This window comes from Mixophyes fleayi, chromosome 1 (genome assembly GCF_038048845.1).
Source record: "Mixophyes fleayi isolate aMixFle1 chromosome 1, aMixFle1.hap1, whole genome shotgun sequence".
Lineage (NCBI taxonomy): Eukaryota > Metazoa > Chordata > Amphibia > Anura > Limnodynastidae > Mixophyes > Mixophyes fleayi.
This window is the reverse complement of record NC_134402.1, coordinates 99,024,578-99,046,569: the sequence shown is the minus strand read 5'-3', so window position 1 is coordinate 99,046,569 and position 21,992 is coordinate 99,024,578.

Here is a 21,992-nt window from a genome sequence, read left to right as displayed (position 1 = left end):
TGTTTTAATGGAAATGGATTGAAGAATGGAAGCCAATGATGGCTTAATATGAACTGTAGTAGAATATTGAGTCATCAATGAAAATGTAAATGTGGTTAAGATTAGAATGTAGTTAGTGAAGGAGGAGGGGGGTGTTATTTTTAATCAAGCCTGTGTGTGATTCAAAATGGTGGGGTAATGTGCAGTCTGATTTATGTAGGGCGGCATGGAGACTCAGTGTTTAGCATTTCTGCCTCACAGCGATGGGGTCATGAATTTGATTCCTGACCAGGGCCTTCTCTGTGTGGAGTTTGCAAGTTCTCTCCGTGTTTATGTGGGTTTCCTGTGGGTGCTCCAGTTTCCTCCCACACTCCAAACACATAGTAGCAGATTAAATGGACACAAAAGTAATCTGTGTGTGTGGGGGAGTCTAATTATGACCTATCATTATTTCCTAATGTTGCTTGTCATTTCTTATCACATGCATAATAAATTAAATAACTTGTGATGGGGAGGAGCACGAAGCCTGCTGGAGAGGGATCCAAAGATCCCTCTCCTGCAATGCTCTCCTTATAGGATAGAATGGCTAACACCATCTTCAGATGACATTAGCTGTCAGGGTCAAGCGTAATAAATAGTCCATAATCCCAGTTCCCATACACTATGGGACTGGATTTGCAAACACTGACGCTGGGACTGCAACAGATATTACTAATATCTGCTGAGATCCTATAATAATAAATAGCCTAGTTAATAGCTAATCCGGTAATCCCTCTTATTTTCTATAGCTTTTACTTAGGTACAACTGAGCCACCTGACAAAGTATAACAGAACATTCAAGTAATTCAATTTCCAAACTGGTTAGCAGACATTAAAATATATGTTTTTGATTGACATTCCTATTTGGTAGAGAAATGATTGTTGATTCTTTCAAGAGTACTCATTATTATCATAAGACTTGACTTTATCAGCCTATTACTTCTGGTAGATATTGTATTCATATGCTAAAAATGTATATCTATCATCCATCTGTCTAGGCAGATTTTATATTTTATGCCTTTACATCTAACAGATGTGCTGTATATATATTTGTATACAATACCCTGATATGCACTTACATATTGTCAAATCCAATAACAAAAATATCTAAATCTGAGTGGGCAATAGACTTCTCTAAATGAAAAATTTGTTTTTAAAGCCCATATAAATTATATAGATAATCCTAAATATTAAATTCATTGGTCTGTTTGTTTGTCTGTCCAGTTATGCATTCGGGCACCCCTGCAACATTTAGGATTAAACCAATTCGAGGTGGTCCAGTTGGATCCTAACCAGGTTTTAGGGGGGTTAGGGTTCTGTCACACCTCCCCGTGGTGTACGCTGGGCAGAAATTTGACCTGGGGAGTCTGTTATGGGCTTTCCACTGCATGGATTTGGATGATATTTAATAAAAAAACAAAAACAACACTGTGCAGCCACCTCTTGGGTGTGTTGGAAGAGGTGCTAAGCTACTAATTATTTTTAAAAGGTTGACAGTTACATCCAATTCATTGATAAGTTAATAACTTGAAAATTTAAATCCGGCCAACACCAGGTACTTCTGCTAGTTAGAAATAATATAGAACAATACTGATGTGACCATTGCTCACATATTTACATTACTGGTCCTAGCATTGCAGCTATTTGAATGTCACCTATTGCACAATTCCACAAATCTATATGAAAGCATGAGCATGAAACCTAAATGAGTCCTGCAAGTAAATAGTCTAGTGAAACAATGGCAATGGCAATGGAATTCTAATTATAAAAAAAAAGCTGTATATATTCATTGAAAACCTACATTCCTGCAGTGAAATGACCTCTTTGTCTTTCACGGACAAATCTGGTTGAGCAGGAAAACTTCCTGAGCAAACAGATCAATTTGATAACAAAGTTGGGACAACACATTATACCCTTTAGTATAGCATAGAAAACGTATTTTGGCAGTAGTTCTTCTTTAAGTTTATCACAGTGTTACCAAAGTGTTATTGTTATAGATACGAAGCACCTAATAAAAGCTTTTAAAGGATTTTGGATCCCACTTGGGTATGTTGCTAATGTTATCTAAATAATTCATCCCTATCTATTTGATTTAATTCATTTATCAGCAAGACATATTATACTGTATAAAATAGCTTTGATAGGATGGAAAGAAGTATTGCTATAAATCTCATTGCCTTAAGTCAATAATATAGTTTGATGATTGGTGTGTTTATTATATTTCCTGCATCTATTATAAAACGTGACTGAACAGATCCATTATCGCATTATGAGACTGGAACTGATACTTACAGAAAACGAAGTACTTTTAAGTCGGTATTGTATTGCTATACAATGTTTGGTCTCCCTTCAGTAACAGTAAAGGAATGAATATATATATATATATATATATATATATATATATATATATATATATATATATGTACATACATATATATATGTATAGTCACCAGCCAACAAGCTGGCATCGGTCACTCCGCTAACAACAACAAACAGGCTTTTATTCTCCTCCCAAGCACTACTTAGCCAATAAAAAATAGCAAACTATTTACATCGATGTGGTGCACCTGTGTGTCTGTGCACTGTAGGAAAGACTGAGTGGAATTTAAACCTGAATGTAAACTTGTACCTGCATGCTCTTTGGGATATTGCCTATCCCTATGCAGGAGAGGAGTGGGAAATAACCCTCTTTGTCACATACCCCCCCTCCCTTAGCATCGCCAACCTTCAAACTTGGTGATGTGGACACCGCAGAGAGTGCATCTCTGCGAGAAAGACCCTCTGCATTGGCTATTCCAATTGCTATTGGATTCCTCAATGACATTGAGGTCCAACATGTTTTAAATTCCCTGTCTCACAGCTATATGCCTAGCTTCAGGAATGCCATACAGTCCTACTCTCACTACGAATTCTGGAGGTGTAACTACATTGTTTTCTATGAGGGTGGGTTGTCCAGGTATCTCAGAAAACACATCTGGGTTCCTCTAAACCATTTCCTCAGTCTGTCATCTCCCCTCCAGTGACAGATCGATCCTTATGGGAACTTTGGTTTACTGCATCACTGCATTTATTGATGTGTCTTGTGGCTACTCTCTCTCATATCACGTTTTCATTAAGTTGACATGATAAGTCTGGACTGGTTTCCTCCTGCCTTCCTGTAAGGCTTTATCATTGACATGCCCCATAGCCTCAACTACCTCATAACGCCTCTGCCAATGAGTGAATAATTCACTCTCCTCTGTAGGTACCAGAACAAAAACTATCACCTTGTTGGAAAGACATAATTACAGCTGACTTATCATAGTTCCTTTTTTGTCTGGCTATTGCCTCATGCATATGCTGATCTTCCCCAACCTGTCATACAACTGGGACACAATATTAGATTCTTTAGGTTGCTCCCAGCCCTCCTTGAGAACATCCAAAATGCCCCTTTGTTATCTGCCATACAACAATTCTAAAGGACTAAACCCTGTGGATGCTTATGGCACCTCTCTCACTGCGCACATTAAATAGGGTAACAACACATCCCAGTCCCATTTTTCCTGTGCTATTGCCTTTCTCACCATATGCTTGAGGGCTTCTTTAAAAAGTTCCACTGATCCGTCAGTCTTCGGGTGGTGTACTGATGTCTGCAATGTTTCTACCCTTAACAACCAGCACAGCTCTTTCATGAGACAGGATATAAAGGGAGTACCCTGCTCACTCAAGATTTATTTGGGGATACCTAATCAGGTGCAGTACTGAAGGAGTTCTTTTGCTATTGTACTGGATTTTATATTATCCAAATGTATAGCTTTGTGATACCTGGTGGCGTAGCCCACTATGAACAACATGTACTGATGGCACTGGCTGATTTTTCTAATGGTCCTACCAAATCCGTAGTGATACGCTTGAGGTCTACACCACGGGAATAGGAATTAGCAGACCCTGTAGTCCGGCTTCAGACATGTCGGCAAAACTTATTTACCACCATGAACACCACCGGCCAATAAAACCAGAATAAAGTGTGCTCCTGGGTTTTGTCTTCTCCAAAGTGTACTCCACACAGATGTGTATGTGCAGCTTTATGTACAAGTGGTACATGAGTTTGTGGCACCAACAATTGCTCTACAATTTTATCTTGAACTTTAGCAATTCTAAACAACAAATGATTTTTCAAGATATCATAGGCAATACTTTCTGCAGGCCTGTCAGCCTTCTCTGCATGATTTACCTCAAGGACATTTATATAGACATTCACTAAGTTAGAATCTCCAAGTTGGTCTCGAAAAAGTAGTTAAGTGGAAACTAGTTAGATAATACTGAACAAACTGAGACCTCATCAGGCGTAATGGCATATTCACCCGAGGTCTCACCAACTAATGATGGCAAGAATTGGTTCTGTGTTGGACTTGTACAGCTTTCCCTGTCTTTTCCCCATCCTTTTAGAGGGCAGAGCTTTATTCTCCCGAACTGTACTCTTGTGACAGTTTTATAGCAGAGCATGACCCTTCTCCTCTCCCTTATCCTCAAGCTTGCACCTTCAGACGGTGATTCAACTGCAGAGGTATCCAGCTGGACTCTCTCTTGGAATCTGTTTATACAGAGGAAAGTCTCTGCCAAGTATCAACAGGTTAGGTAGTTTTGGGGCAACTATTTGTCCACTTACGGTAAGAGGCAAATAGGTCATGTCATATTCCTCAGCAACCCAGTTTACACAGAGGACCTTTACTTTGGGCAGTTTGTGAGCCATAACCTTTGGTATTATAGAGCTGGAGACCAAGGTCAGTTTAATACCCATATCTACCAGAGCTAGCACCAAATGGTAAATCACAAAAACAGCCATGCAAAATAAGCAGCACTTCCCTGCATCTGGACTCATAATACTGCAACTCAAATAGATCGGTTTTGTGTGTAACAGTGAACAATTCTTAGGTTCAAATAACATCAAGCATTGTGCCCATAAATGTCCAGGCTCTCCTCACTTAAAGTATATCGGTCCCAAAGCAGTTTTGGCTGCCTTTTTGTCAGGTAAACTTTTCTCACCAATGCCTGGTCCACCTTTCTGTATCTCAGGTATTGGCTGAGGCACAAACTTTCGAGCAGGAAATGGAGGTTTAGGCATAAGCTACATGGAACTGTATATATCTACTACAACAGCCAATTCCTCATATGACTGAGGTTCCGCCTATGGTTGCCACCTTTGGAGCCAGCGTTTCTTACCTTGGATACAATGATTGATAGTGTGACAGAAGCACTGGGGAAGTTGTTAATGGGAAATACATATGCCCAAGGTTGCTGTCATACATGTTTTAAAACCCCAGATTGTTTGTGTTTGGTGAAAGAACTTTGCAAATATTCTTTTAGGCTGCAGGAAGAGCTGGTGTAGGGTCCCTGGGGTTATGAATGGAGAGAGAAGGATGGGCTCCATTCGTTAGGCCCATTTCTGGTCTTCCAACTTGCCGGCTAATAAGGAATTGCACCTGTGAGGTGTAGTTAAAAGGCTATTCCCTCATTCTTTCTTACTGCCTGGGGAACAGGACAGAGACCTACTGATAGTGAGATGGTGGTCAACAAGTTGCTGGATAGATACCACCGAAGGTGCGATAGCCTGCAGATGATAGGATAGATACCACCGGATTGGTGGAGGTGGAATAGTCTGCGGCGTCCAAAGTAGATACCACTGGAACGATTGAGATGCAATAACCTGTGGACTGCGGGATAGATACCACCGAATTGGTAAAAGTGTGAAGTGCAATAGTCTGCGGATCGCAGAGTAGATACCACTGGAATGGTGGAGATGCAATAGTATGCGGATTGCAGAGAAGATACCATTGAAATGATGGAAATGCAATAGTCTGCGGATTGTAGAGAAGATACCATTGAAATGATGGAAATGCAATAGTCTGCGGATTGTAGAGTAGGGAACAGCGATGCACGTCTAGCTCCAGCAGCGTTGGTAATCCAAAGAACAGGCACAGGACATAGGGAGGAAGTGCCTGATATAGGGGAAGCTGGATTGGGAGCCAATGAAGGAGAAGCAGAGGTTATAACAGGGATCGGGTCTCTGCAGTGGAGAATAGCGGCCCGTTGGAGCAGCAAGGAGGAACCGGCTGCGGTCAGGTGAGTGTGCCAGGCCCTGGTGTGTGACACTAGCTGAGGCTACCTCTACCGAGGCATTGGACTTGTGTGCTATTACTTGGCTACTGCATGGGGAGTGCTGCCAGTTATCCATGGAGATGGATAACTGTAGCATCAATAGCCAGAATTGTGATCATCCTGACTGCAGTGTTCTTTTTCTGGCTGTAACCACTTTTTAATGGTTTTACAAAGTTCAGCAAACTGAGCACAAATTGGAAAATCTTTAGACAGTCTTCAGTTATGATTCCATTGTTGGGACTCCACTCTGCCGGTGACTTCAATCCACACCAGTATAGTGCTTTTCAGCTCTGATAATTACTAGCCTAGCCCTTGTCCAGGTCTATATAGGTATTCTGAGATTCCTTCGAAAGATAGGGAGCTAGATGTTCAGGCCAACTCTCAGGTGGCCATTTGGCTTGGGTGGCAGCACGTGCAAATGCTACCAGAAAGTCTTTCACATCATCACTGGAAGTAATTTCTTCCGGATGGGTGCAGCTGGATTCTCCTTGTCTCGTGTTCCCTGAGCAATCCTGAGCAATCTCCTCATGAAGAACATGGGTATTCCCCTTCTGTGCTGTTTCACCAACAGTTTCCACATTCACCAAGTCCCATATTACATGTTCAGTTTCAAAAGAAGCTTAGGCTGGGAAGCGGAATCTTGCTTCCGACACAAGCAAATAGCAAAACTTCTTTGCACAGGTTTTTTTTTGTTTTTTGACCACACCAAACTTACTTCTTAGTAAATCACCAGGATCTGGCTGTCCTTTGTAATCCCAGCAATGACACCACTGTGATGTTGACACTCGGCAGATGACAGACACATACCTATGTTTTTATTGTTCACACCACAAATAACACAGCATTCTTTTGCCATGATGAACCCACACTACTTTAACACAGTCCTCCTGCCTAGTCACCGGCCAACTAGCTTACATTGGTTGCCCCGCCCACAACAACAAGGTCTGTATTCTCCAAACTATATATATATATATATATATATATATATATATATAATGTAATTATTCAGTGTGTAACTGTATTTTAGATATCCATAGGAAAAGTATCTAAAAATAGCGCTAACGCTAGGTAACGGAAAATGGATGAATATAAATAAATGTGGTTTTCACAGTAGAACATGCCTTGGCTACTTGTGGCTCTCCAAGGGTGGTGAAACTACAAGCCCAGCATGCTATTCCAGCCAATAGAAGGCAGAGCATGCTTGGACTTGTAGTTTCACAACACCTGGAGAGCCACAGGTTGACCAGACCTGAAGTAGGAAAATTTGTAAATTCACACCAAAAGAAAGATTTAATAACATACTTGCCGACTTTCTTAAGTCAGCATCCAGGAGTTGCCTGGGGGAGGTGGGCATTTCAGGGACGGAGCTATGCAATTCACGCCATGTTGGCCCCACCCCGTGATGTAATGATACATATGCATAATTGTACAGTGGGGGCCAAAGGCATTTTGGATCTAATTCTGCCCACTTCACTAGGAAGTGGGCAGATGCGGGAGACTGCCATACTCTCCCAGGAGTCCGGGAGACCTACCTGGAATCCTGGAGTCTCCATTCTAGGAGAATTGAAAGTATGTTTAATAATCTGAAATAAAATGACAGTTCTTATTTCCAGCACTCTGTGATGTTTTCTATATATTCTTTCTGACGTGTTTTATTCCACCTCCTAAACTTGCTTTTTTTCACACTGTATAACTGAACACCTACTGCCACACTCATATTTCACCAAGCTTTATTCCAATGACTCATAGACGAGCAGACAGCAGCTAGTGTGGCAGATATTCTTTTAGATACCATAAAAAGGAAACCTCTATAAACCCACAGAGCTCTAACAGATAAGTGAATAAGAACAGTTAATCATACAGATTGAGCTGCTCAGATCTCCCAGCAGATTTTATCTTTTGCAGGGATAATTGCATAAAATACTTACGTTTGGAGAAGATAAGTTAGTTTTGGAGCCCGAGGTATAGCTAATGAGCATTGCTAGGGCCTCAAAAGACGTGACCCTGGTTCCACTACCAAGCTCAAAACATTTGTAATAACATGCATAATGCACAAACATACAATTATAAAAGAGGATATTTTTCATATAAATTACACAGATTCATTATAGAATAAAGTTGGCCAGGTGTCCACAACCTAAGGCTGGGTACACACTACAAGTTCTTCACCCGATTTTCGTGCCAATCACATGATAAACGACCGTTAAGTCCAATATCGCATTAGGGCCAATGATCATGTTTTAGCAATCCAAAGCATTTTTTATCGTTTGATTTGGTTTTATAAAAGGGCTAAAAATCTCTATAAACGATGTTGTGCCATTTCTGCAGTGTGTACGCACTCACGACCGCCTGTCCGACAATTCTACCGATTGTTCCTCCAACAGCAACGCCTTCCTGGGCATGTATATTTAAACTTAAGATGTTGTTTCTTACATCTCCCACATGGTGCATTGTCTAAATGTGAAGCACATGGAAAAAGCGATCTTTTAATGGTGAATCAATAAACCTTTTTTACATACTCTATATGTCATCTTTGCATTCATGTATGCTAGTGTATACAACATGATTTGTTAATTATGTACCTGTATTTTTGCCTGCTATCATACTGTGTGTAAATAAATATATATATATATATATATATATATATATATATATATATATACACATATACACATTAGCTGAAGTACCCAGCATTGCCTGTGTTTAAATCTTCAAGTTCTTAAGTTAACAAAGAGTTGGATGTAACTGTCAACATTTTAAAAATATTTAGCAGCTTAAAAGCTCTTCCGGGTGATACACACTTATTTGGAGCCCTCTTTCAGCGCTGTGCATTTTTTTTTGTTTATTTAAAAGCTCTTCCAACAGACCCATGATGTGGCTGATTTTTATATTAAAAGTTATCGAAATCCATCCAGTGGAAGGCCCAGAACAGGCTCCCCACATCAAAATTCTGGTCAGTGTACACTAATGGGAGGCCAGAACCATAACCCCCTCGTATGTCTTCTGGGATCTAATGTTACCAGCCTGTGAAAGTTTCATCCAAATCCATCCTCTGGAAGGCTCAGAACAGGCACCCCAGGTCAAAGCTCTGCCCAATGTACACCAATCGGAGGTCTGACAGGGACTGTAACCCCCTTAAACCTACCCAGGATCCAACTGGACCACCTTGTGTTGGTTTCATCCCAATCGGTGCAGGGGTTTCAAAGATATTTGCCAATAAACAAACAAACTTCTTCTACCTATCTATATATCTCTATATCTCTATCTTTTTATCTATATATATACTGTGGCAAGAGCCCGCTACTGCTGAAGCACACGCGAACAACTTCTTCCTTTTTATGTAGTTTTATTGTCAGGATGGTAAATGTTTGCTGTTGGAGCTTTGGAGGTTTCGTTGCCGATGATACGCAAGACCAACGGATTTCGGTTCCTCAACAAAGGGTGGAGACGCGTCATAAACGGGTAAGAACGCAATGTGTTCAAAACCTGAATTTTACTCTGTGTTGTGAAACCGAATGTCCGTTTTGCATTGTCTAGGGCACGCTAACTAGAACCTAGGGACAAAAGAGAAAACTGTTTCTTTTTACTGTAATTGTGCGTTTTAACTGTATTGCATTGCTTAGCGTATGTGTATTTCCTGCTGTGCGTACGCAAACTTCCGGTAGATTTTCCACGTGGTTAAACAATCGTCTTGATAGTTATTATATGTGCATAGTATAATTACTTGTGAAAACCTCTGAGACATTATTACTGTTGTTGGGAACTTTTGATTTTCTGCGCAGAAAAGTTGTATAGTGTGTGATTTTGTAACGTAGATAAACTATTTATTATTCAATGTGCTCAGTTGCTGTCTGACGAGGCGGATTGCCCAACTGAAGGACGTTATACAGGGCAGGTATAACGAATGCGAAAACCGGGTTTTCGCAAAGCGCTGCCAATAGATCGCAAGGTTTGCTAATAATTAGTATTGGTAGGCAGTGCGATCTAACTGCACCGTTAGTGCGAATTGGTGAAGCAGCTAGGAGGAATTATACTGGAAAGGCAGGTTGATTTTATCAACTTGTGCTCCCAGCGATAATAAACTCAACAGGAATTTGAGATAGCCGGGCTATCGAGGAACTATTTCTGTGTTAGGGATTCTTGTTCGGAACAAGAGAAAGCGAGTGGACGCCGCTATTTGGAAATACGTTCACAAGGGCATTAGAGATCTCTAGCAGTGATTCAACAGGGTTGAAATTGTTGGGTGGAAAGAACAGAGCATTGCGGTGTGTCTGTGTTCCGTGTAGATTGGTGTTGTTCAACATGGGTGCTAAGCATACGCTAGAGATGGCCAGTGTACTGCCTAAGGAAGGTCTTATTGGTTCAGCGAGATTTCTCATGTGTAAGAAATATGGTGCATACGCAACTGCGTATTGTGACACGTGGGTCAAGATGACCAAAGATTGTGATAGGCCTTTCCCAACAATAGGAAGTTTTAATGCAGAGGTACTAAATACTGTAAAAGATAAAGTATGGTTGATTAAGTCAACGAAAAAGAGAAATAGAAATAATTATTGTTTAAAATTGTGGCAAATGGAAGGTAACACGTGGCAGAGCAGCGAATGCACAGCGGAAATAGGCCTGGCGAAAAGCACACGCACGGCGGAAGTAGCCGTTGAGAAGCGTGGCGAATGCAGCGCAAGCGCGCCCCCACCACCTTATGTGGTGGGAGCGATAAGTACAGCCGTTATTAAAACTGAATAAAGGAAAATTGCTAAATTATATCCTGTTCTAAGCCAGCTTAAAACAAGTGTATCAGAAGATGAAGATGAACCCACTGTGATTTCGGCCATTGCTCATGCTGTTAATATGCTAGAGGTTCAGCGTAAGTATGGGAAAGGAGCAATGGCTGAGATAGGTGAGAGTAGTGTGATCACTAGGAGTGATAGCGTTCTAAATCTTGAAACAGCAGATCCGGTAGTGACTTCTGAAACCAGTGAACCAGTGGGTCCGTACACAGTCCGCACAATATTAGTTCCCAATGGGAAACCAGATAAGGATGGTGTAGTTACTTTAAGAAATGTTACAATGCATTGTCCCTGGACTAGATCAGAATTACGTTCCATTATGACTGAATTCCTAGATCCCAGAAAAGAGTTGGCAAAGTGTCAGAAATTTGTTAAAGACTTAGGAAATGCACACGAACCAACCGATAAGGATTGGCGTGTAGTGTTGAGGGCGTGTCTTCTTCCCCATACTGACATACAAAAATTTATTAAAGATTGTGTGTTGGATGAAGATGACACCTTGACTGATGAGATTAACCAAGAAAATATAGAACAAATTGTCAAACATTTAGCCATCTATTTTCCAGTAGTAGTAAATTGGAGTAAGATTTTCACCATAAAACAAAAGGATAGTGAAACAGCCTCAGATTACTTTGCTAGAGCTATAGCAGCGATAACACAGTTTACTGGGATATCCAACATAGGTGAGGACCCACATCACAGAGAGGTAGCTGTAGGAGTATTAATGGATGGCCTTAGAGAAAATTTAAAGACGAGAGTACAAACCACATTACCTAATTGGAGAGGCATCACAGTAGATTCTCTCAGGGAGTCTGCTGTGGAGCATGACAAAAACCTTTTTAGGAAGAAGGAAGAGAAAAGTGATAGGTTAATGACGGTAAGTATACAGGCTCTAGAGGGGATGCATACACGACCACCAGCATACAACCCATATAACAAGAAACCTAAAGTGATCAGATGTTTCAGGTGTAACGAAGAAGGCCATTTCGCAAGAGATTGTAAAAAAGCAAGACAGGATACACATATGGATAGGGAATCATATAGGTATCCTCCACGGAAAAACACACATAGGCAAGAGAACACACAGTTACCTGCGCATGTTATAGCAGCAAATGCTGCGTGGAAAAGCAATAGTCAGTGCTAGGGGTAAGGTCATACCTGTAGTCTACAGCCAGTGAGGTTAACTGAGAGTCTGAGAGAAGAACCAACAATGATAGTTGACATAGCTGGTAGGAAACAAACCTTTCTTGTAGATACAGGGGCGGCCCGATCTGTAATAACCTCTCCTTTCAATCTACAGGTGACCAGTAAAACTATTCCAGCTATGGGGGTAAGGGGAAAAGTGTTACATTATCCTCTAACTAAACCCGCTGAAGTTACTATCGGGCCTCTGCATACTAAGCATTCGTTTCTCTTGGCTGCAGCGGCTCCTACTAACTTGCTAGGGAGAGACTTGCTATGTAAAATGGGATGTGTCATATACTGTACTTCAGATGGAGTGTTCCTAGATATACCCGAGAAGGTCGCTCATGAGGTACAGGACATATTGGACACCCCTCAAAGGTTAATGTTACACTCTACTGTTTTAGAACACAGTGCATCTCAAGTAAAGGGGATGTTGCTGGAAATACCAGGTTCACTATGGACCAGAGATGGACAGGACACTGGACTGATGGCAAACGTAGCCCCTGTCATGGTCAATCTAAAAAGTGGTAGGATAGCTCCAAAATTCCCACAGTATCCATTAAAACCGGAGGTGGAACTAGGGGTATATCGTGTTATTGAGAGGCTGTTACAACAAGGGATTTTAATTCGTACAGCCAGTACAGCAAATAGTCCCATTTTCCCTGTGAAGAAGAGTGGGGGGAGGGGCTATAGATTAGTCCAGGACTTCAGGGGAATTAACAAAGTTGTTGAGAGCCAATTCCCCATAGTGCCGAATCCAGCTGTCATCCTCATGCAGATTTCACCGTCTGTTAGTCATTTTACTGTCATTGATCTATGTTCTGCTTTCTTCTCGGTCCCTCTTCACCCTGACTGCCAATACCGTTTTGCATTCTCTTACCGGGGAGTGCAATACACATGGACCAGACTACCCCAGGGGTTCATTGACAGTCCTAGTATTTTCTCCCAAGCCTTACATGACTGTTTGCAATCCTTTCAACTCCACAATGGGTCTGTTCTAATTCAATATGTGGACGATTTGTTGTTGTGCTATGATTCTTTTATGTCATGTTTACATGATACTAAATTGTTGTTGCTTCATCTTTCACAAACAGGGCACAAGGTGGCAAAGGATAAATTACAGCCATGTCAGACTAAGGTCAAATACTTAGGACACTGCCTCACTAAGGGGCTAAGACACCTGACAACCGACAGGATTGAGGCCATACAACACATGACTCTGCCGCAGAGCCAGAAGCAGATTCGTACTTTCCTGGGGATGTGTGGATACTGTAGATCCTGGATCCCAGGTTTTTCTATTCTGGCATTACCATTGCAGGAGCTAGTCTCTTCCTCAAAACCAGAACGTGTCGTACACACAGAAGAGTCAGAGCAAGCGTTCTTTAATCTTAAAGATAGTCTGACTAAAGCACCTGCATTGGGAATACCTGATTATGAAAAGCCTTTTGAGCTATACTGTACAGAAGCTGAGGGTTGTGCAGCAGGTGTCCTCACACAGAAATATGGTGACGCTAGCAGACCGGTAGCATACTACAGTGCACAATTAGACAATGTGGCAAGTTCACTCCCAACATGTCTCAGAAGTGTAGCAGCAACTGCTCTTCTGGTAAGTAAGAGCGAGGACGTAGTATTAGGACATAATTCAACTGTCTATACACCCCATGCTGTATCAGCTCTGTTAAATTCAGCCCAAACCAGACATGTTTCTTCAGCTAGATTCACAAAGTGGGAACTAGCCCTGATGGCACCCTCAAACATCACCATCAAACGATGTAGCAGCTTAAATCCAGATACATACCTTCCATATGTGTCTCTAGAGACACAAAGGGTGGGAGGTGAGGAGACCCTCGTTGATGATGAGTTAGGCAAGAATACTGACACGCATGACTGTATGGAACACCTGAATCAGACCTTTACTGCAAGGCCCGACATACGTGACACCCCCTTATAAAATGTAGATTTTACGTTTTATACAGACGGAATTGTCATAGACAGACAGAGACGGGAGAGCTATGTACTGGTTACGCTGTGGTAGACGATCAGGATGTGGTAGAAGCTGAACCCCTTGGCCCGCCTCACTCAGCCCAGGTGGCGGAACTAGTAGCATTAAGGAGAGCGTGTGAGTTGGCAGAGGGGAAAATCAGCCAATATATATACTGACTCTAGGTACGCCTTCGGGGTAGTACACGATTTTGGGGCCCTTTGGCGTCTTAGAAACTTTACGACAGCAGCAGGTACGCCAGTGGCACACTCACAACACATAAAAGGACTTCTGACAGCGATACAGTTACCCAGAACAGTAGCCGTCATAAAGTGCAAAGCCCATATCTTTGAAAAAGACCCAGTGTCATTGGGCAACAACAGGGCAGACGAAGCTGCTAAATGGGCAGCAGGGCAACCTATGACTGTATCGACCGAGACTATGATGGTTTTTCAGACATTAGACATGCAGAAATTAATTGAAATGCAAGATTTGTGTTCCCTGCAGGTAAAGGCGGTCTGGAAGGCGAAGGGATGTGGTCAAGAGTCCTCAGGACTCTGGAGGGATGGACAAGGTAAGCCTGTAGCTCCCCGAACATACTATCCAAGCCTGGCTGAAGCAGCACACGGCCTGACTCACCTGGGTAAAGAAGGTATGTGCAAACTGGTGAGAGCATACTGGTGTGCTACCGGATTTTCCTCTAGAGGCTGGTAAGAAGACAATGTCATGTCTTACTTGCTTGAGGAAAAATGTCAGGAAAACTATTCCAACTAAGCCATCCCACATCCCTCCTACAGACGGACCTTTTCAGGTAATACAAATTGAGTATATCCAATTACCACCATGCAGGAATTTAAAGTATGTGTTAGTTTGTATTGATGTGTTTTCCGGTTGGGTAGAAGCATATCCGGCAGCCACTAATACTGCTGTGTTCACTGCAAAGAAAATTGTACAAGACTTTGTATGTAGGTTCGGTATCCCTAGAATCATTGAAAGTGATAGGGGTACCCACTTTACTGGTGATATCTTCCAAAATATGTGTAAACTCATGGGAATCGGTAGCAGACTTCACAGCCCGTACCGACCACAAGCCAGTGGTAAGGTGGAGAGAGTAAATGGTACTATAAAGAACAAGCTTGGTAAGGTAATGGCTGAAACTGGGTTGGCATGGCCAGAGGCTATGCCATTGGTCCTCCATACCATTCGGACCACTCCTAGACCTCCTCTTAATCTGTCCACCTTTGAGATACTGTTCGGACGACAACCTCATTTGATCGTGAGTCCACAAGACGACTTGAAGTGTAATAATGAAGTGACTGTACAATATCTTATAAGAATGAGTAGACAGCTAATACCACAACAACAAAAACTAAAAATGCTGTCACCTGGTATGCCAGAAACGAACTGTCATGATGTTGAACCTGGAGACTATGTTATGATTCGCAATTTCTTACGTTCAGGTTGTTTAACAGACCGTTGGGAAGGCCCGTACCAAGTGCTGCTGACCAGCACTACATCACTGAAGGTTGCAGAGAGAGACACTTGGGTCCATTCTACCCACTGCAGGAGAGTCCATAATCCGGAGAAAGTGCAAGATAAAACTGAGACCAACGACATAGATCTGTCACTTGTGAGTCTGTCCTGGGAGACCTAAAGCCTGCAGTCGAGACACCTGAACCAGAGACGTTGCCCCAGAACTATCTTTCCAGCGATGGAGTGGCGGTTTTTGTTTTTCTTTTGTTCCAGGATTTTCCTTGTTTTTACTCTTTCTAGGACATCCTATTTTTGTGAAGGAGGATGGAGGACGGAGGAGAGTTTTGGTAGTGATACGGATGAGATGGAGGCAGAGGAAAAGTTATTAGAATACTCAGAGCAGCCCATTATCAAGCTTGGTCCAGGGGTTATGAAAAGGTCTGCTAGCTCAGGAACTCGGAGGCAGTGTGAGGAGCTATTGTCTGATGAGTATTGTATCTGCAAGTTCTTCGACTCCCTAGTTGAAGAGAGATGCATCCAACGATGCCAGTCCCCCAGTACTCTGAATATAGGCGGGCATCCTTTGGAGGATTATCACTCCCTGGTGGGTAATGTGCTAAACCAAACCGAGTGTTGGGTGTGCTCTCACGTGCCGCAAGGGCAGCATAATATAGGACTAGTGCCATTCCCCCTAAACATATCCGAAGTACTCGAATTGAGGGGTGGGAGGCCCATAGACGGGAGGTACAATAACACTAGGTCCCCTAGTCTGACGCTTCGACAATACTCCATAGGCAGATCTTTGCTGTGCCTAAATATATCTCATGCAAAGCGCCTGGAGAATTGGGAGGCTGACCCATCAGATCAGACCATGGCTCGCCACACTCATTTTAGAGGGAGACTCACAAGGTCACCAATAGGCAGGAATGTTGATGGAAGTCACAAATTAGGGCGTATAACCAAACATAAGAAGGTATCCATTGGAAAAGTCTCTATAGATAATTGTAAAAATGTCATCCATGCCGACACGTGTCTAGAGCAAATGGAGACACTAGGCATGGGTAGTTTTATCAAAACTCTATGTGATATAATTAATGGGCATACTGATCCTTATGTTCTCCCTGATGATGTGTATTTTGTTTGTGGAAGGAAAGCTTATTCCTGGGTGACTCCGAGTTCCAAGGGCTTGTGTTTCTTAGCTAAACTGGTTCCTGAAATCATGACTATTACTCATGAAGAAATGGTTGGTATTCACAAGACTACATCACCACCATACATACACACACAGTATGAACACCGTGGCAAGAGAAATATGATTCCTGGTGAGGAACCCATAGCTACAAAATTGATTAGTGAAACTGCTGGTTTTCAAGTTATGGTTGCTCTAGATCTCACCAGGACCGCTCGGGGAACATTAAACTTTAAATATATCCAAGACCTAGCTAAATTAATAGATAATATCACCGAGATGTATGATGACACTTTCAGGTATACTGGAAGGGAGTACAAGAAGGAGTTGCTGCAACATAGACTGGTACTAAATTATCTTACCTCTATTACTAGTGGGTACTGTGTGACACTGGCCACCCAGTTCGGTGTCAAATGTTGCACGTACATCACTAATAATACGGATGACCCTAAAGAGGTTATAGACCAGAAGATGGATGAAATTTTGCAGCTGAAATGGGAATTCCGAAAGAGCCATAATTCTTCGTTATATGAGGTCGGAGAAAAGGTGGCGGGTTGGTTCTTGTGGTTGAACCCTGTGAAATGGTTCCCTGGTCTGGGGAAGTGGGTACAGGAAATGGTTGCTAGTGTAGGTAAGCTCCTTCTCCTTATACTGGGTGTCATCTTAGCAATTGGTTTAGTTGTCAAATGTGTTCCTACTGTGTTGAAGTGTGGAAAAAGGTCTCATAGGAGTAACACTGAGAAAGAGACTGAAAGGGTGGTACCAGATACCGAGATCATGGTCTGTGAAGAAATATTGTATAATCCTGAACTTGAAACGGTGATTGGGTGATAGTTTGTTACACTATCAAAGGGTGGAGCTGTCGAAGTCAGCAAATCGGATAAAGTCATTTCAATTAAAATCGAGCAAACTTGGTTGTCTTTGTCTGAAAAGATGCGTACAAGGGCACGCTACGGCGTGAAAGGGCGTACGCATCCACTACACGTGGCAGCAACAGTATTTGGTCTTTTACCATACATTCGCACAAACACGCATACTTATAAAATAGTACACATTAATGGTAGTTGCAACACATAGTCAGTTATGTCGAAATATAGTAGTATTTATGTGTTATATTAAAGTTACATGCATATTAGTGAAATATACGGAACAGTTTGAATTATGAACTACTTAAGACTAAGGAATCTTAGCGGGAAGAGCAGAGCATACCCCCTGGAGAGATGACCCCCTCCTTTGGATTCCTTAGGATGAACTAGCCAATGATTGACAACCCCTTGGACCTTCCTGAGACCTGGACCAATAGATGCAAGCTATATACCATCTTCATTGTATTACTGTATTTCTGTGTGCATATTAGCAGCAGTGTCACTCACCGGACCTACTTCTAAGGTAGCTAGGAACCGTGTCCGTCCATTATTATGAGGTACTGCGCATGTGCAGTCCCTTTTAACCTTCAGTTCTGTTCCTTTAACTTAATTGGCTGATCAGGCAACACTCCCTATATTAAGCACCTGTGGTCAATACCACGTTGCCTGATCTTGGAGTCTCATTCCTCATGAGTCTCTGAAGGTGTTCCAGTGCCTGCTCGTGTGTTCAGCTGATGCTGATTCCTGTTTGCCGTTTGTGGTTTCCAGACCACTTCTATTCCTCGTGTTCCTAGTGTCTCCAGCAGCTGATTCCTATCCGCTGCCTCCGTGTATCTACAGCTACAGATTACTGCAAACTCTCCTGTGTTTCTTCGTGACTCCAGCAGCTGAATCCTATCCGCTGCCTCCGTGTATCTACAGCTACAGATTACTGCAAACTCTCCTGTGTTTCTTCGTGACTCCAGCAGCTGATTCCTATCCGCTGCCTCCGTGTATCTACAGCTACAGATTACTGCAAACTCTCCTGTGTTTCTTCGTGACTCCAGCAGCTGATTCCTATCCGCTGCCTCCATGTATCTACAGCTACAGATTACTGCAAACTCTCCTGTGTTTCATCGTGACTCCAGCAGCTGATTCCTATTCAGCGTGTCTACAGAGTCTGCTCGTCTCAGCGCTCCAGTCTGCATTCTACCTGCCGTCAGCTGACCCGCTGCCTTCTGCTTCTACAGTGTGTCCATTTGTGTCAACTCGCCTGTTGCATCGAGTCTACGCTCCCCGGCTTCCAGCTTTGCTACATCGCTTCAACTCTCCCGTGGTCTCCTGCTGTTCTATTCAATATACTACTGCTTCCTGAGTATTTGTCATCTTTGCTGGCCTACCTACAGTGCGCTGCACCTACCTGCCGCTTCCATTCTGCAAGGACTTCGCATCTCGTCTGTTCCCGGCCGCTCAGGTATCCCTGCAGCTATCCCTAACAGCCTGCTCATCTGAACCACGGTATGCATACTTCTCATTGACTGTGCTGGTGTATTGCATATCCATCTGGACTGAGTTGTTCTCCTCCGGAGTTTCCATCCTCTGAGACTATTGCTATTATTGACTGTGTTTCCTTTTGCTGGACTATTTGAGTGACTTTGTTTATCTGTGCAGTGCTGTTCATTCATTATTATCATTGTGTGCAGTTCAACGTGGGATCAAGTTCAGTGTACCCGTGTAGACTCTGCATAGCATTTATCTCCTCGTGTCCTTCCTCACATATATATTCAGTGGTACAACTTGCTAGAGGCAGACCACTGATTCCTGTTTCCCTGTGTCACCAGTTGCATATATCCTCTCACATAAGCAGTGGTACAACTTGCTGCTCGCAGACCACTGACTTCCCCGTTACCTTCACCTGGATTCCATTCCTTCACTACAGACAGCGGTACAACTTGCTATACGCAGACCGCTGACTTCCACCTCCTTATTACTCCTGGACATTCTTCTCACTATAGCAGTGGTACAACTTGCCGTGCGCAGACCACTGACTACCCTCACGTGTCCTTGTCCATCCAGATCTTCGTGTTCAGTTACCTATTGTTTACCAGTGCTGCTAGTCATAGACTTTCTGAGCATTCTCTAACCATCTGCTGTTTCCAGTTCCATTATCACCCTGCCATCAGAGTATCATATACCAACTCTACTGCTCTGAAGACCATCAGCGGGTGATACTGGGTAAAGCCTCCTAGTGCCCGTGACAAGCAGCTTCACATCTAGTGTTCAGACATCTTGTCCCTAGACTTCAGGATTGAATGACTTGACACTGGATCCAGAGCGCCTGCGATAAGTAACGGCTGTATTTATTATCACTTCGCTTGAACATATTATACTACTTATTGCGAATAAATCTTTGTGCGTTGGAAACACAAATCGAGGTTCGACAATCGTTATTGGTTAGCGACAATATGCACATAACAATATATATATGTCTATATATACATACATAACTACATACATACATACATACATACATACATACATACAAACATACATTAATACATAGATAGATAGATATTTTCCAATTCTATTCAGTGGAAGACTCCCCTACAACCTGGCAAGGATTCAACTGGACTGCCTTGTGTTGGTTTCATCCCAATTGGTATAGAGGTGTCTGCATGCATAACTGGACAGACAAACAATCCAAATCCATCCAGTGGAAGGCTCAGACAAGGCTCCACAGGTCAAAGCTCTGTCCAGCGTACACCAATGGGAGATCCGATCAGGACCCAAAATCTCCCAAAACCTGGCCAGGATCCAACTGGACCACACTGCGTTGTTCTGGGCCTTCTACTGAATGGATGTGGGAGCAGGATGGCATAGATTGATGAAGGGGAAGGAATGCAGGATGGCACAGAGTGATGAAATGGGAAAGCAGGATGGCACAGTTTGATGAAGGGGGGAGCAAAAGCATCATGGCACATGGTAATGCAGGGGGGCCAGGAGAAGGGGGGCCAAAAGCAGCATTGCACAAGGTGATGAAGGGTGGACAGGAGAAGGGGGGACAAAAGCAGCATGGCACAGTGTGATGAAGGGGGGCCAGGAGAAGGGGGAGAAAACCAGCATGGGGAGTGCAATGTGATCATAAGGGGGCACAGCATGGTGATGAAGGGGCACCATTGTTTGTGTTTGATGTCACGGGGCTTCTGGCAATGTTGTATGTGTGATGGCACAGGGGGCTTGAGGCAATGTAGTATGTGTTTGTGATGGCACAGGAGGCTTGTGGCAATGTAGTATGTCTTTGTGATGGCAAAGGTGGCTTGTGGCAATGTAGTATGTGTGTGTGATGGCACAGGGGACTTGTGAAAATGTAGTGTGTTATGGCACTGAGGGTTTTCGGCAAGGTAGTGTGTGTGTGTGTGTGTGTGTGTGTGTGCGTGTGTGTGTGATGGTACAGGTGGCTTGTGGCAATGTAATGTGTGTGTATGATGGCACAGGGGACTTGTGGCAATGTAGTGTGTGTGATGGCACTGGGGGCTTTTGGCAATGTAGTGTGTGTGTGTGTGTGTGTGTGTGTGTGTGTGTGTGTGCGTGTGTGCGTGTGTGATGGTACAGGTGGCTTGTGGCAATGTAATGTGTGTGTGTGATGACACAGGGGGCTTGTGGCAATGTAGTGTGTGTGATGGCACAGGGGACTTGTGGCAATGTAGTGTGTGTGAGGTAGGTGGTGGTTAATTAATGGGTGCAATTTTGTTTGTGGGGTGATGGTGGGGGAATTTAATTTTATAGTGGGGACTATTAATTTAAGATGGGGTGGTTTGGGGCTATTAATTGAATGTGGGGCTGAGTTTGGGGAGCATGAGGTCTATTTTTTAAATGTAAATATGAATTATTTAATGGCAGTGGTGGTGGCGGGAATAGGTATATTTATTAAACGTAAATGCTATTACTTTAATGCTGGAGCTGTTTGTAGGGAAGGAAATAGGTTTATTTATTAAACAGAAATACTATTATTTTAATGTTGGGGCTGGAGGAAAGCCTATGAATAAATCTTGGGTCCTATTGATTTACCAGCGGGGCTGGTTGGAATCTTCTAAATGTACCCATTTTTTGGGGGACCCTTTGTTGGGACCCAACATAGGGCCCCAACATTCCAGGATCCAGACAAGCCTCAACTAAAGAAACCAGCAGCCACAGGGGGTAAAAGTGACAAGAATAGGTAGGAGTGAACAGGATAGTCTGTCGAATGTTCTGAATCTAGTGGGACAATCCCGATTTTAGGTGACTGCTCTGTCCAATCTAAGGGGCAGGTCAAAACTGTGTACCCTTTATATACACACTGCATTCTTTATATACTACACTATGGTGCTAGCTGTCCT